Genomic DNA, 16,769 nt, shown 5'->3' with positions numbered 1-16,769 from the left:
GCATTATCTCTAAACAAAGATACTACGTATTCGATACATTCTTCTGGAGTACAGGATAATTTATCAAATACTCTGATAGTGTTCTCGAGCCAGAACTCAACTTTCTCAGCATCATCATCAACCGTAGCCCAAAACTCTTCAACCCTGTGTTTACGAATCTTATCAATAGGTGGGTTACTCAATCGAATCAGAACTATTACTTGTGGCACAATCGGGACTTGTTAAGGAACAAGTAGGGGTGGAGGTGCTGGATTCGTTCGTACGAATTCCATGAACCACTCAGTCATCATTTGGAAGAAGGCTTGCTTAGCCTCTCATCCCTGACTACAAGATATTGGCCTAGATTCGGCCGGCGCTGCCCCTTGAGTGGGAGCGAGCACATTACTCTCAACATCATCAGTTATCACTCATTCGGGATCCATTAGCTATATGAAAAACACATTTTAATTGTTAGGAATCATCACATTATCGTAGTTCATATATATGGCATGTATAGCTAGACTCTCACGCGCTACGTTAGTCCTAGAATCTACTAAACAGTAGCTCTGATACTATCTAAATGTAACACCCCTAACCCGTATCTGTTGCTGGACTAGGGTTAAGAGGCATTACCAGACATATTAAAACATTTAACATTCACTTCACAATCATCATAGCATCATAGGTCATAACTAATACAAAGTCCCTTACATAGGTCAACGAGACCTTAAACATGCTTTAGAAAGGGTCGGGACTAAATCAAACACATACAAAATTTTTTGAAACTTAAACATTTTTCAAAGTTATAAAGGTCACACGCCTGTGTGAATAGGCTGTGTACCTCACACGGTAACAGACACACCCGTGTGTCTAGGCCGTTGCAAAAGAGGGCATACATACTTACTTAACCACACGGCCACAAGACATGTCCGTGTGCCTTGGCCATGGTCGAAACTGACTTGTGTCACACGGCCAACCACATGCTCGTGTGTCCAACCCGTGTACCCTTCAAAATGACCACACACGCCCATGTGATAAGGCTGTGTGCCTTACACGGCTACAAGATATTCTCATTTGTCTAGGCCGTGCTCGAGACTGTCTTGTAAAACTAAGTTACAGCTGGCACACGGTCAAGACACATGCCCTTGTGCTCAACCGTTTGGGGTGAAATTAGGCTTGATTTAAGCCACATTTCCCACCTATCTCAAGCACACCAAATCCATAATAGTTTTGCATCATTTGCATACATTTATAGGCAACCAAATCAACCAATTCATACATATTTCATGCCATTCAAATACCATCAAATTTGCTACTCAACTCCACAACCAAAGTATACCAAATCAATATACCTAAATCATTACAATTTATATAAGTTTCAAATGTATAAACTCATCATCTTATTACGATTTCATACCATAAAATTTACCATTTCAACATATCATAATCATACCATCACATAAGTAATATATACATCATATAACTTATTTAGTAAACACACCATTTAAGCCAACTTAAGAGGCCATACATATCAACATCTTCAAGTCAAAACTCATGTCTAATATTCACAACACAATACATACCAAAATGACACTAGCCTATACATGTCATATACCATATATAGAACTCTTAAAATGGTACCAAAATATATGTCTGATAGTGTGAATGATTCGCTGATGATTCTTGGATCTGAGCTAGCTTTATAATACTATAAAACAGAGAACATTTCTGTAACACCCCTAGCCCGTACCCGTCACCAGATTAGGGTTATGAGGCATTATCGATAAACTATAAACATTTATATAAAAAAAATTCAACTCAAGATTCTGATCACATATAGCTTTTAACTCAAATTTAAGGTGCAGGGGACACACGGCCGAAACACATGCCTATAGGGCAGACCGTGTGTCACACACAGCCTAGACACACGCTAATGTGTCCACCCCTGTGGACAAAATAAAGGCTATTTACCAAGCCATTTGTCACCCTCATTTCCACCTACATACACACAAGTTCAAGGCACAAATCATGATATACTTAGGCAACCAAACATCCACAAAGCAAGGCCAAATCAAGTCATTTCATTATCCACACTCAACATATTTACAACACCATAACTTTTGTCAAACCAAATCATACCAACTCACAATCTACAAGTTTCAATATGGCTACCAATAACATGCATAGTTTTACTTAGTTATCTTAGCACACCAATGAGCCAATCTTAACCATTCAACAACCAAAACCATTAAGCCACCTTTAACCATTTACCAAGCATTTATAAACCACATCACACAAGAGATAATTGCACATGCATGCATATATAAATATATATAAGGTTACAACCAGTTCAACCAAAATAAGCCAAATTACATGGCCAAACACCACATCAAGACTTTGACAATTACAAGCCAATACATTTGAAAAAATTCATAATGACACATATAAAAAAATGACCAAGTCCCTATACATGCCATATTCTCAAAATGTTATCGATATCCAAAATGATAGTTGATAGTGTGGTGCGATCTCCAACAATCTCCAATCTGTGCTAGCTTGGTGACACTATAAAACATGGAAAATAAAATGGAGTAAGCTATATAGCTTAGTAAGCTCGTGTGAAAGAAATAAGCAAACCTTACCATACATTGACATGCAAGTAATATAACATAAGGCAATGTAATTTTCCATAATCTCATGACTAAAAATCACTACCATCACAAACTTACGTTAAAATCGTCAAATCACGACTTAATAATCATAAGCTTTAAGTACATACCTGTACCATCTTGAGATAATTTCATACACATTCTCTTCCTTGCCATACCCAATAAACCACTCAGAATAAAAAATTCAGATACTCGGGAAACCTTGCACACAAGGTGCCACATGAGTAGCCATTGCCACCTCTATCTCATATCACATATATGCTCGCTCTCGAGCTGATAATAGGCCTGCTCACACAAGCTATCAGTCAAGATATAGCTACTCGGTGTTGCTCACACAAGCTGTCAAGTAACCACAACATATGTCGGTATACTCAGCCATCGGTAGGACGTACAAGACTTGCACCCGGATCACATAACATAAAACTCTAGTGACATGTCACTTCTATCCTAATCTATTCTTAAGGTTCGATTGGGATTTCTCGCTTGCCAAATCATCATTGAACGTGTCCGTAGAGTCATTACACAATTCATAAAGTATTAAAGCATTTAAAATACAATTATAATAGAGTTTATTTAACATACAAACTTACCTCGGTTACGAAAACAGCTAAAAGGACCTATTCGTCAAATTCTATGTTTTTCCCCCAATCTACACTGAACTTCATTTTCCTTGATCTATAATACCACATTTAACTTATTTAATCATCACATTATTCAATTCAGCCTAAAAACACATTATGGCAAAATTCACATTTTTGCACCAAATTTTCATCATTCTACAATTTAGTCCTAGTAAAATGAATTTCATTCAATTTCATCACAACCCAAGCTTAGCTGAATGTTGTTTATACTCATAACTGCCGATATTTTTCATTATTCACACTTTTCTACACATTTTATAGACTTTTACAAATAACTCCCTATTTGACATTTTTACCAAAAATCACTTTACAAAAGTTGTTTAACAAGCATCAAACATGCATTTTTTACCATCAAACATCAAAATATAAGCATATTCAATATGGGTAAAATTTTAGACTTTAAATTTCTTTCAAATTAGTCCTTGAAATAGCTAAATCAAGTTACAACGATCTCCAAAATATAAAAATCGTTAAAAATAGGACAAAAATGGACTTACAATCAAGCTTGAAAGCTTGGCCAAAACCCTAGCTATGGTTTTCGCCAAAATTTTGGCTATAAGGGACTAAATTGAAGAAGATGACATCTTTTATTTAGTTATTTTGGCTTTATTTACCAAATTACCTATTTACCCCTCACTTAAACTTTGAAATTTTACCTATTCCATGTCCATTTTCGTCCATCCTAAAGTATAGTGGTCTATTTACCATTTAAGGACCTCTAATTTATAATTTCATAAAAATTTACTACCTTTAACGTATAGAACTCAAATTTTGCACCTGTTGTAATTTAGTCCTTCTAGTTAAATTGAGCACTCAATTGATAAAATTTCTTAACGAAATTTTCACACAATTATTCTATCAAGTTGTAGACCTTAAAGAAATATTAAAAAAAATATTTTTACTTCGTATTTGTGGTCCCAAAACCACTATTCTTATTTGACCCAAAAATGGGCTGTTACAACCACTTCTGAGGCTAATGGCTTAGCACTGTTCCTTCCCTTGAGATCATGAAATTTTCAGTATCACTCGGTACTACTCCTTATGGTATTGAGCTTAATGCTTTGGAAATTTCTCCCACTTAATTCTCTAAAGCTCTTAAAGGTGCAGCTTGACTTTGAATGATAGCATCCTTCTTGGCCATGTATACCTTTAATAGATCTTCCACAGATGAAAAACTCGAAGCTAAATTTTGCTGAGCATTTTGCTCTGGCATGGGTTGATTGTATCCAGGTGGTGCGCTTGTAACATTCTATCGAATAGCATTGCTAGAATTTCCCACTTCTTGATTACTCCAACTGAAATTGGGATGTTGCTTCCACCTCGAATTATATGTGTTGGAATATGGGTTGTTGTTATAGTGATTAAAATTCCCCATATAATAAACTGAGGCTAGTTTCGATGGGCATTCATCAAAACCATGGTCTTTATCGCAATAAACACATGCTAACTCAGCTGCTTTCATTTCGTGCACTGCAACTGGTTTTTTCAGTGTTTTAATCATAGTTGTTAAAGATCATACCTAAGATGTTTGGGAATTAATTGCATCAAGTTCCATTACTCTAGCAACTCTTCTGCCAATCCTTACTCTTGTAGTGGGGTATTGATAATCGTTGTTTGCTATCCTCTCTAGAATTTCATATGCCTCATTATATGATTTATCTTGCAAAGTCTAATTGGCAAATGCATCAACCACCATCCATGTATGCACATTCAATCCATTATAAAACATTTCCATTTGCATCCAATGTTGAAAACCATGCATTGGGCATTTTCTAATTAACTCATTGAATAGCTCCCATACTTTATATCATGTTTCATCCTCATATTGTCGAAAGGACGTAATATCATTCCTCAATTTGGCATTCATGTTTGGAGGATTATATCTTAGTAGAAACCTCTAACAAATTTCATTCCAAGATGCTATCATACCTAACAGCAATACATTTAACCATGCTTTGGCACGAACCCATAATGAATAAGGGAATAACTTCAGCCCCAAGGCATTTTCAGGAACACACTGCTGCTTGAATGAATCATAGACTTCTAAAAAAATTCTTAAGTGCAACTGTGGATCCTAAGTAGGCAATCCACTAAACTACCTTACAACTTTTAACATTTGAAATATCACTGGCTTTAACTCAAAAAGTTGAGCTTGAATATGCGACTTGATAATCCCTGGATTTAGATCATCCAAGATCGGCACTACATGTTCTTTGATGGGTCTGCCTCTATCATCTATTATTCAAAAAATATCAGCATCCCTTCTATCTTAATGTAATGGCTCTCCTCTAACCTGATCATTTCTAATTCTTTCAATTTCTTGCAATTCTTTTCTCCTTCTTTTTAAGGTTCTCTAAATTTTTGGATCAAAAGAATACTATTCAATTGTAGAAATATCTCTACTCATGCATCAATAAAAATCATGAAAAAATAAAAAAAAATCAAAACAACTAATTAAGTTAAACTAATAAACTTAAAGAGCTAATAACACACCAATTTTTCACCAACTTTATCGATCCCTGGCAATGACGACAAAAACTCAATGCGTATGAATTTATAATGTGAATGTACAAGTGTACATGTCGAATCAAATAATAAAATGATGAGTGAGTATCGTCTCCACAGGGATCGAAATTGATTAAAATAATTGGTTATGGTATTACTTATGAAATTTACTAATTACACTGTGCAAAAGAAACATATGACAAATTGATGAAGAGAATTATTGAATGGATTAATAAAATTAATTATGAATATAAAAATGCTAGGGAAATTGAAATGTTGTGGCAATTCTCAAAGAATAAGTAGGGAGGATTTGAACTGTTGAATTATAAAGGTTGGAATTACTCAAGCTTTATTCTTATACCATAATAATGTCATGGCAAAACCTTGACCATTCTACTACCCAAGGATTCACTACTGTAGTATGCTTGTTTAGAAAGCTAGACTTTGAGTTACCATTCTGAGTTTTTCTATATACCTAGAGAAGTCAAGAATGATATCAAGACTTTTTTTCTTTCCCTGTACAGATCACAACTTCTATGTCTAGAGTGCTGAAAATATTCTTTCGAATACTTGTCTGTATCAACCAATAATAATCCAGTCTATTTAATCTTTTCAGAATTAAATCATATCTACTAACATACCATACAATCATCTATTTCTAGAGCATGCATACATGCATTTAAATAACCAAAAATCAAATGAAACAGTAATCTACTCAAAATCATACCATAGGCATTAAAGGAAATAAAAATTCACCCAAATAGTTCCAACCTAATGAGATTTAGCTCATGGATTGGACATTCAAATCCAAAACATAACCATTGAATGTAGTAGCTCATATTTAGTGAAATCAAAATAGTGGTTTCGGGACCACAAATCCGAAGTCAAAAAATTATTTTATTATTATTTTGTTTCCTTTAGCATGATAGTAGTACCATATAAAAATTTTGTTAAGAAATTTTGCCATTTACATGCTCAATTTGATAAAAAGGACTAATCGTGTAAAGCGAAAAAGTTGAGTTCTAGTAGCTAAAGGTATTAAATAGCTATAGAACCTTAAAGTATGAGCCCTTAAATGGTAATTAGACCATAAATAGTGATAATGGATGTACATGGCTTGACATTTCTGTAAATTTTAATGTTTTTAAAGGTTAAATTAGTAAATAGGTAAATAATGATAAAAACTAATGAAATAAAATATGCTATCATCTTTTATGCATCATCATCAATCAAAAATTAGGCTTTAGGAAGCCATTTTTGTGCTTAAGCTTTTGAAAACTTCATCTTTCTCTTAGGTAAATGATTTTTGTCCCATTTTTAATGATTTTTACATTTTCGGGATCGTTGTAGTTTAATCTAGCTAGCCCGAGGACTAATTTGTGAAACTGTTAAACTATTAGGGTTTTACCATTAATGAATATACATGATTTTTGATGTTTAATGATAGAAAGTGGATAGTTTTTTCTAGATAAACAACTTAATTTTTGATGAAATTATCAATTAGGGATTAAACTGAAAAATAGAAAATTTTACATGGTGTAATTATGAAAAAAAATGAAATATAGGGAATGCTAGGGACCTAATTGATATTTGACCATAGTAGGTTGTGCTGAAATTCCATAAATTTCCATTTTTATAAGCTAGGGACTAAATTACAAAGAAATTAAAAGTATAATGGTAAAATGGTAATTTTTCCAAAATATGATTCTGGGCTAAATTGAATTAAATGTATATATATACAATTGAGTTAAATTTATCTGTATAGATCAAGAAAGACCTTGTACAGCTTTAAATCTGGGCAAAGAGAGTTTCAGATTAATCGCCTCCGTATCTACGTACACTCGTCTAGGTAACTTCATGTCATTAAATCGTGCATTTATGTTTTAGTTGAATTATACTTGTTTTCTGAATTGCTATACATATATACTAATTGTATATCTAATGATGTACAATTATACCGAGCCCCGTTTGAACTTTTTGAATTCATAGGATACAAATAACATGTCATTAGGGTTTACATGATTCGGGTGCTAGTCCTGAACGTCCTACTGATGGTTGAAGTTTGGCATGTGTTGCGGATACTCCACAGCTTGTGTGAGTAGCATCGTGTAGCTACATTCTGACCCACAACTCGTGTGAGCAGGCCCATTTTCATAGCTCATATGAGCATATTGATTCACAGCTCATGTGAGCATACATGTACAAGATTTGATGGATTACAGTTATATGAGTTAGCACACTATGTGTGAGCTATCCCGGGTATCCAATGGTATTCTAATGGTTCAATGGGCATTATTCTAATACAAAATGGTAAGGGTTCATTACGGACTATTACAGGGGTACATATGAATTATATGGAAATGTTGTTGCATGATATATGGAAAATGGAATTGGATGATACATGTATATGAAACTTAATCAATTATTGTGCTGATCCATGATTATTGGTTTGTATATATATTTACATGGCTAACATGGTTAATGTCTACGTGCTTAGGCATTTGGCCAAACTATGTTGGGACATGCTATGTTTATCTTACCTATTTTGTGATTAAATGGTAAGTTATGTATTAATTTATACAAACTTACTAAGCTTAAATGCTTACTCTGTGTTATTTTTCTGTGTTTTATAGTGAATCAAAAGCTCATTTGGGTTGGAAGCTTGTCGGAGCTATATCACACTATCCATTGGCTCTTTTGGTACTTTCAGTTGTTTAATTTTGGTTTGGCTTGTGTTATGACATTTTGGTGATGAAATGAACTTAGTTTTGGCATGTAAATAATAGCCTTAATATGGATGGTGTTTGGCTTGATATGCTTGAATTATGGAGGATGAAGTTATGGTTTAAATATGCATATTATATATATGGCTTGTAATTTGTTGGAAATGTTGAGAATTGGTACTTTGTTTTGAATGGCTTATATGGTTATTGATATTATTTGTTGAATGGTATATTTGGCACTATTTCGTGAGGTTTTGGTTAGTAAATTTCATGGTATGTATTGATACAAATATGCCTAAAAGTTTTTTTGAGTATTTTGGTCAAATAGAGTACATGATTATACATGTTTACATGTTTTCATTTGAGCTGCCTAAGGGCATATTGGTTGTATGTGATTGTACCATATGTATGAAGCTAGAATATGCATGATTTTGGTGTCATGTTATGGCTTACAATTTCGTGCAAATATGCTTGTAGGTATATGCTAGTTTGGGTGAGAAAAATGACTTCAAAATAGCCTATTTTTCGTTCATACTGGCAGAGACACAGGCGTGTGTCTCAGCCATGTGTTACACATGGCTAGGCGACATGGCCACGTGTCTCCTGTAGCTTTCAAAGGGTTGCAAGTTAGGCTATTAGATGGCCTAGCACACGGCCTGACACACGGGCTTGTGAGGTTACTTCGAATGGTACATGGATTGAATGTAGCGTATATGAGTTTAGTTATACATGCCATTATATAATTTGTGATAGTTTGATATCTCCTAACTATTTTAAAACATGTTTTCTTATAGCAATGACATCCAACCGAGATGACTCCAATGAAATAGAAAGCAATGCTTAAGCCTCCATTCACGAAGTAGCATCTAGCAGTACAAGGCCTGTATTTGAGGGTCGGTAAAGAGAGGCTAAGGAAGCTTTCTTCCAGTTGATGAATGAATGGTTTACCAAGTTCGTACGGATGAACCTGACTGCTCAAATTTCTCCACCCCCTCCTGTTCCCCAATTGTTCCCCGTTACTCCTCAAGGTATGGAACCTTTACATGCTAGTAAGCCACCTATTGATAAGATGCATAAGTACAGGGCTGAAGAATTCAGAGCTACTATTGAAGAAGATCCCGAGAGAGCAGAAATCTAGTTAGAGAATACAATTAGGGTTTTTGATGAATTATTGTCTTCATTGGCCGAAAGTGTCAAGTGTGTGGTATTGTTATTGAAAGATTCGACTTACCAGTTGCGGAACATGTTGATTTCTGTAGTCCAAGAGAGCAGATCCCCTGGCAATTTTTCCCAATCGAGTTCCAAAAGGAATAAATTAGTCAGAGATTTTTGGATCAGAAATGTAAATAATTTCTTGAGCTCAAACAGGGCCATATGTTTGTGCTAGAGTTCGAGTGGGAGTTTGTTAGACTGAGTAAATATTCTCGGGAATGCATCCCAACTGAAACCGCCATGTGTAAGAGATTCAAGGAAGGGATAAATGAAGACATAAAGCTTCTAGTCGAAATTCTTGAGTTGAAAGAATAGTTGATCGAGCACACAAAGTCGAAGAGTTGAGTAAAGAGAAAAGACATGTTGATTTTAAAGCTAGATACATGTGAAAGAGATCAACTGGGAAGTCATATCAGTCGGTGTCAAAGAGATCAAAAGAACATCACAACCGTTCCACGGATTCTGTGGGATATTCCAATAAAGATAAGGGTACTTGGTGCTCTAGTCCAAAACCTCAGGCTACGTCTATAGCAAGTGTGGGTAGGGTCAGAGATGTCAGACCCGAGTGTAAGCACTGTAAAAGACCACATTATGGTGAATGTCAACTGAAGAACGAGGCATGCTTCAGGGGTTGTTCCTTCGACCACTATCTTAGAGATTATCCAGAGAAATTTGAGAAAGATAAAGCTCAAACTATAAGGTTGAGCAACACTGTTGCAAGAGGTAGACCACCTCATAATCCCAAAAATGTGAGTGGTAGCCATGGTGTAACAAAAAACTCTGCAATGAGATCCAAGGCATGAGCACCAGCTAGGAATAATACTATTTATGTGCAAAAGGATGCTTCTGCACTAGATTTTATTACCGGTACTTTCTCTATTTTTGATATTGATGTTACTACTTTGATTGATTTGGGATTAACTCATTCTTATATATGCACGAGTTTAGTAACTAGTAAGAATTTACTTGTTGAGTCTACTGAATTCATGGTTGAAGTGTCGAAACCCCTAGGTCAGTATGTGCTAGTTGATAAAGTTTGCAAGAACTATTCTTTGATGACTCAGGGTTACAGTTTTTTGACTGATTTGATGTTGTTACTGTTTGTTGAATTTGATGTGATTTTGGGCATGGATTGGCTAACTTTATACGACACTTTTGTGAATAGTAGACGAAAGCTTATTGTTTTGAAATGTTAGAATGATGAAGCGCTTCGATTGAATCAGATAGTGTAAGTGGGTTGCCTGTTGTTATCCACTATGTCAGCGCAGAAATATGTGAGAAAAGGTTGCAATGCTTACCTAGCTTATGTATTGGATAATAAAGTTTCTGAATCGAAGCTTGAATCAGTGCCAGTAGTTTGTGAGTATCTTGATGTATTTCCAGTGGAGTTACCTAGATTACTGCCAACCAGAGAGGTTAAGTTTGCTATTGAACTAGTACCGGGGACATCACCGATATCGATAGCACCTTACAAAATGGTTCCTACCGAGTTGAAAGAGCTGAAAGCACAACTACAAGAATTGACAGATAGGGGTTTTGCTCGACCCAGATTCTCATCTTAGGGTACACTGATTCTGTATGTTAATAAAAAGGACGGATCGATGTATTGATTATCGTCAGTTTAACAAGGTTATAATCAAGAACAAATATCCACTGCCTCGTATTGATGATTTTCTTGATCAATTCAAAGGTGCCACAGTATTTTCAAAGATTGATCTATTTTTGAAGATTAATCTTTATTCTGGATACTATTAGCTACGATTTAAAGATCCGGATGTACCGAAAACTGCATTCAGAACCAGGTATAGACACTATGAATTTCTTGTGATGTTGTTTGGTTTAACTAATACACCCGCAACATTTATGGATTTGATTAACAGAATCTTCAGACCGTTTTTAGACAGATTTGTTGTGGTATTTATTAATGACATTTTGATATATTCACGAGATGAGACTGAGCATGCTGAACACTTAAGAAATGTGTTGCAAAAACTGCGAGATAAACAAATTTTTGCTAAATTTAGCAAATGTGAATTTTGGCTCCAAGAAGTTGGTTTTTTGAGATATATACTATCGGCTGAAGGCATCAAAGTTGATTCGAGTAAAATTTCAGTAGTTGTTGACTGGAAACCATCGAGAAACCTATCCAAAGTTTGAAGTTTTTTTGGATTAGCTGGTTATAACCGAAGATTCATCAAAGGGTCCTCGATGATAGCTACACTGATGACGTGATTATTACAGAAATGTAACACCCCTTACCCGTATTCAACGCCGGAATAGGGTACGAGGCATTACCAGACTTATCACACGAACAAACATACAATTTTGGGTTATACATTTGTGTCCAAATTAAAACTTTTTTCATTTAATCATAAAGTCCCTAATACGAGCCTATGAGGCCCAAAACATGCTTTGGAAATGGTTCGAGACTAAACCGAGAACTCTAGAAAATTTTACAATCTTAGGAAATTTTTTTCACTAAACAGGGGTCACACGCCTGTGTGGATATGGGACACGCCCTTGTAACTCTCTGTTTGTCACCCAAGAACAAATTGAAGACACACGGCCAAGTCACACGCTTTTGTGCTAGGCCTTGTGGTCAATTTAAAATTTAAGACATTCCATTAAATAGGTGCAGACTTCACATGCCCGGGACACACACCCATATCTAAGGCTGTGGCCCTCACACGGCTGAGACACATAGCCATGTCTCTGCCCGTATACTCAATATTGGGCATTCTATTTTGTAAGAATTAAGGTGCAGGGGACACATGACCTAAACACATGCTCGTGTGTCTACCCGTGTGGACAAAAATAAAGCTATTTATCAAGCCATTTTGCCACCCTTTAATGCACAAACCTACACAAAATAACATAGCACCAATCCAAGCATATGCATACAACCAAACATCCACAACCAAGGCATCAACAAATCATTCATGAAAGGCATCATTATATGAATATACTTATAACCAATATCAGATCATTTCCAGTGGCCTTGTACAAAATGAATTTCTAACCAATATAAGCCAAAACATTTGGCCAAAAAATCAATTATGACACATAAAAAAATGACCAAGTCCCCTATACATGCCATAACTAAAAATGTTGAATTCATTGGTACCAAAATAATTGTTGATAGTGTAATTGGATCTCCAACGATCTCCGAACCCCGAGCTAGCTCGGTAGCACTATAAGACAAGGGAAAGGAAAGGGGAGTAAGCTATATAGCTTAGTAAGTTCCTATGCAAATAATAAGCATCATAACCACACAATTAACATACAATTAACATGATGAAGAATAGCATGAACGTTATCAAAATCTCATAGTCATAACTTACTCAATCACAGTCCTACCAAGAGTTCATCACATATCAAGCTCATTACTTATGAGTTTTACGTACATACTTGTACCAACTCGCAACATAACCATATTCTTTCACAACTTTGACATTCTCGTTGAACACTCAAAAATCTTGCACATAAGTGCCATATATGTAGCCGAAGCTACCTCATATCTCATAATACATATGGGCTCGTTTTCGAGCTATTCACAGGCCTGCTCAAACAAGCTGCCAGTCAAGACATAGCTACATAGTGATGCTCACACAAGCTATCAGGTATCCGCAACACATGCTGGACAACACAGCCACGGGTAGGACATATGAGACCAGCACCACGATTACATAATCGCATATACACATGGGTTCCTAGTGACATGTCACCCGTATCCTATTCTATTCCTAGGGTTCAACCCGGATTTATTGCTTGTCAAAAAAAACTTTGTCAAATACATCCAAAGATTCAAGCACAATTCATACAATATTAAAGCCTTTAAAACATAAACATAACGATGCATTATTTACATACAAACTTACCTCGGTACAAAAATAGTAGAATTGGACCTATTCGTCAAACACTTTGTTTTTCCCCCGATATAAGTTTGAACCTCGTTTTTATTGATCTATAATAACAAATTTAACTCATTTAATACTCACATTATTCAATTTATCATAAAAATCATATTATGGAAAAATTACATTTTTGGCCCTGATGTTTCACATTTTTACAATTTAGTCCCTAAGCTCGTATATTGAAATGTATTCAATTTCTTTGAAAATCCAAGCCTACTCAAACCATTTTCATACTTATAGCAGCCCACATTTTCCACTTAATCACACTTTTACTACTTTTTTTATAACTTTTACAAATAAGTCCTTTTTGACATTTTTACCGAAAATCACTTAGCAAAAGTTGTTTATCTTACAACTAACATACATTTTCTACCATTAGACATCAAAATACACAAATATATAACATGGGTAAAATTTTAAACTTCATCTTTCTTTCAAATTAGTCCTTGAAATAGCTAGATTAGGTTACAAGGATCTTAAAAACATGAAAATAATTAAAAACGGGGCCAGAACGGACATACAATTGAGTTTGGATGCTTGACAAACCCTAGCTGTCTTTTTCTTATAAATTTTGGCCAATGGGGACTAAATTGATGAAGATGAAGACTTTTATTAAGTTATTTTGGCTTTATTTGACAAATAACCAAAATTCCCTTCATGCATAACTTTAAAATTTCACCTAATTATGTCCATATTTGTCCATCTAATTAAAAATGGTCTAATTACCATCTAAGGACCTTCAATGTAAAATTTCATAGCAATTAGACACCTCTAGCTTCTAAACACATATTTTTCCCCTATTGTAATTTAGTCCTTTTAACTAAATTGAGTGCCCAATCAATAAATTTTTCAAACGAAATTTTCACTAAACAATTTCATGAAATTGTAGACCATATAAATATGATAAAATTAAATATTTCTACGTCAGATTCGTGGTCGCAAAACCACTATTCTGATTTGGCCCTAAAATGGGCTGTTACAACTCTCCCCTTTTAGGGATTTTCGTCCTGAAAATCTTACCTGAAAATAAGTTTGGGTATTGTTTTCTCATAGCTTCCTCAGGTGCCCACGTAGCCTCTTCAACCCCATGTCTTTGCCACAAAACTTTCACTAGGCCTATGCTCTTATTTCTCAACTGTTTAACTTCTCGAGCCAAAATCTTGATCAGTTCCTCACCATAAGTCATATCAGGTCGAATCTCAATCTCTGTTGAAGAAATCACGTGTGAGGGATTAGAATGATATCGTCGTAACATTAACATATGAAACACATTACAAATCCTTTCTGACTCTGTCGATAAAGCTAACCGATATGCCACTAGCCCTATTCTTTCAGTAATCTCGTACGGCCCAATGGAACATGGACTTAACTTGCCTTCACGGTCAAATCTCAGAATCTTCTTCCATGAAGATACTTTTAGAAATACCTTATCACCAATTTGAAATTCAATCTCCTTTATTTTCAAATTTGCGTATGACTTTTATCTATCTGAAGCAACTTTCAAGCAATCACGGATTCCCTTCACTTTTTCTTCGGTTTCTCTAACCAAGTCAACTCCATGAATCTGTTTCTCACTAAGTTCTGTCCAATACAATGGAGTTCGACACTTGCAGCCATACAATGCTTCATACGGTGCCATATTTATACTCGACTAAAAACTGTTGTTATAAGAAAATTCGACGAATGGTAGATATTTCTCCCAACTACCTTCGAACTCTAAAACACAATAGCGAAGCATATCTTTGAGAACCTAAATTATCCTTTCAAATTGAAAGTCAATTTGCGAATGAAATGCGGTACTAAAGTTCAACTTTGTACCCAAAGCTTCTTGTAATTTCTTCCAAAATTGAGATGTAAACCTCGGATCTCTATCCGATATAATAGAAATAGGCACTCCGTGCAATATCACAATTTCAGCAATGTACAATTCAGCTAGCTTATCAAGTGAGTAGTCAATATGTACCAGAATAAAATGAGTCGATTTTGTCAATCTATCAACAATAACCCAGACGACATCTTTCTTTTTTCAGAGCTAAAGGCAAACCCGTTACAAAATCCATCGTAATCCTGTCCCATTTCCACTCGGGTACCATCACTGGCTGAAGTAAACCCAAAGGTACTTGGTGTTTGGGTTTTACTTGTTGACAAATCAAACATCTCAAAACAAACTCTAAAATATCTTGTTTCATACCTAACCACCAATATAATTTTTTCAAATCATTATACATTTTCGTACTACCTGGATGAACTCATAAACAATCACTGTGTGCCTCGTACAAAATTTTCTGAATAAGTTCATCATTTTTCAGCACACATACTCTATCTAGGAACATCAAACAATCACCCGATCCGATCCAAAAGTCTAAATCACTGCCAAATTCACACTGAGCTCTTTTAGCTTACAATTCACTATCATTTTTCTGAGCTTAACAAATTTGTTGAAGAAATATCGGTCTAGCTCTCAACTCTGCCAAAATTGAACTGTCATTAGACAAAGTCAATCTCGTACTCATAGCTCTCAAAGCAAACAAGGACTTTCTGCTCAAAGCATCTGCGACAACATTTGCCTTTCCCGGATGATAGTCAATCACTAGTTCATAATCCTTCAGTAACATAAGCCATCTTCATTGTCGCAAGTTCAGAACTTTCTGAGTCATCAAGTATTTTAAAATCTTATGATCAGTAAGATATGGCATTTCTCACCGTACAAATGATTACGCCAAATTTTCAAAGAAAAAATGATGGCGGCCAATTCCAAGTCTTGCATCAGATAATTCTTCTCGTGCAGTTTCAACTGTCTCGAAGCATAAGCTATGACTTTGCCCTCTTGCATCAACATACATCCCAAACCATTCAATGAAGTGTCGCTATAAATTACAAATTCCTTTCCTGATTCAGGCTGTACTAAAACTAGTGCCTCAGTCAATAATGCTTTCAATTTCTCAAAACTTTGCTGACATTTTTCAAACCAATTAAATTTAACATCTTTTTGCAACAACTTGGTCACAAGAGTAATAATCATCGAAAATCCTTTGACAAAACGTCGGTAATAACCGGCTAAACCCAAAAAGCTTCTAACTTCAGGTACATTCCTTGGCGTTTCCATTCAACAACTACTGAAATCTT

At 35.2% G+C, this 16,769-nt stretch overlaps 1 non-coding gene across 1 annotated transcript; it reads left to right on the top strand.

The window, feature by feature from the left end:
- Positions 1–5,040: 5,040 nt before the first annotated feature.
- LOC121217344 (small nucleolar RNA R71) lies at positions 5,041–5,147 on the top strand. Its single transcript, XR_005913427.1, has one exon. It is a non-coding gene; the product is annotated as a small nucleolar RNA R71 (small nucleolar RNA).
- The last annotated feature ends 11,622 nt before the right edge of the window (positions 5,148–16,769 follow it).

This window comes from Gossypium hirsutum, chromosome A02, assembly GCF_007990345.1.
Source record: "Gossypium hirsutum isolate 1008001.06 chromosome A02, Gossypium_hirsutum_v2.1, whole genome shotgun sequence".
Classification (NCBI taxonomy): domain Eukaryota; kingdom Viridiplantae; phylum Streptophyta; class Magnoliopsida; order Malvales; family Malvaceae; genus Gossypium; species Gossypium hirsutum.
The sequence above is the reverse complement of the archived record's forward strand: the minus strand, read 5'-3'. Positions and strand labels throughout refer to the sequence as shown.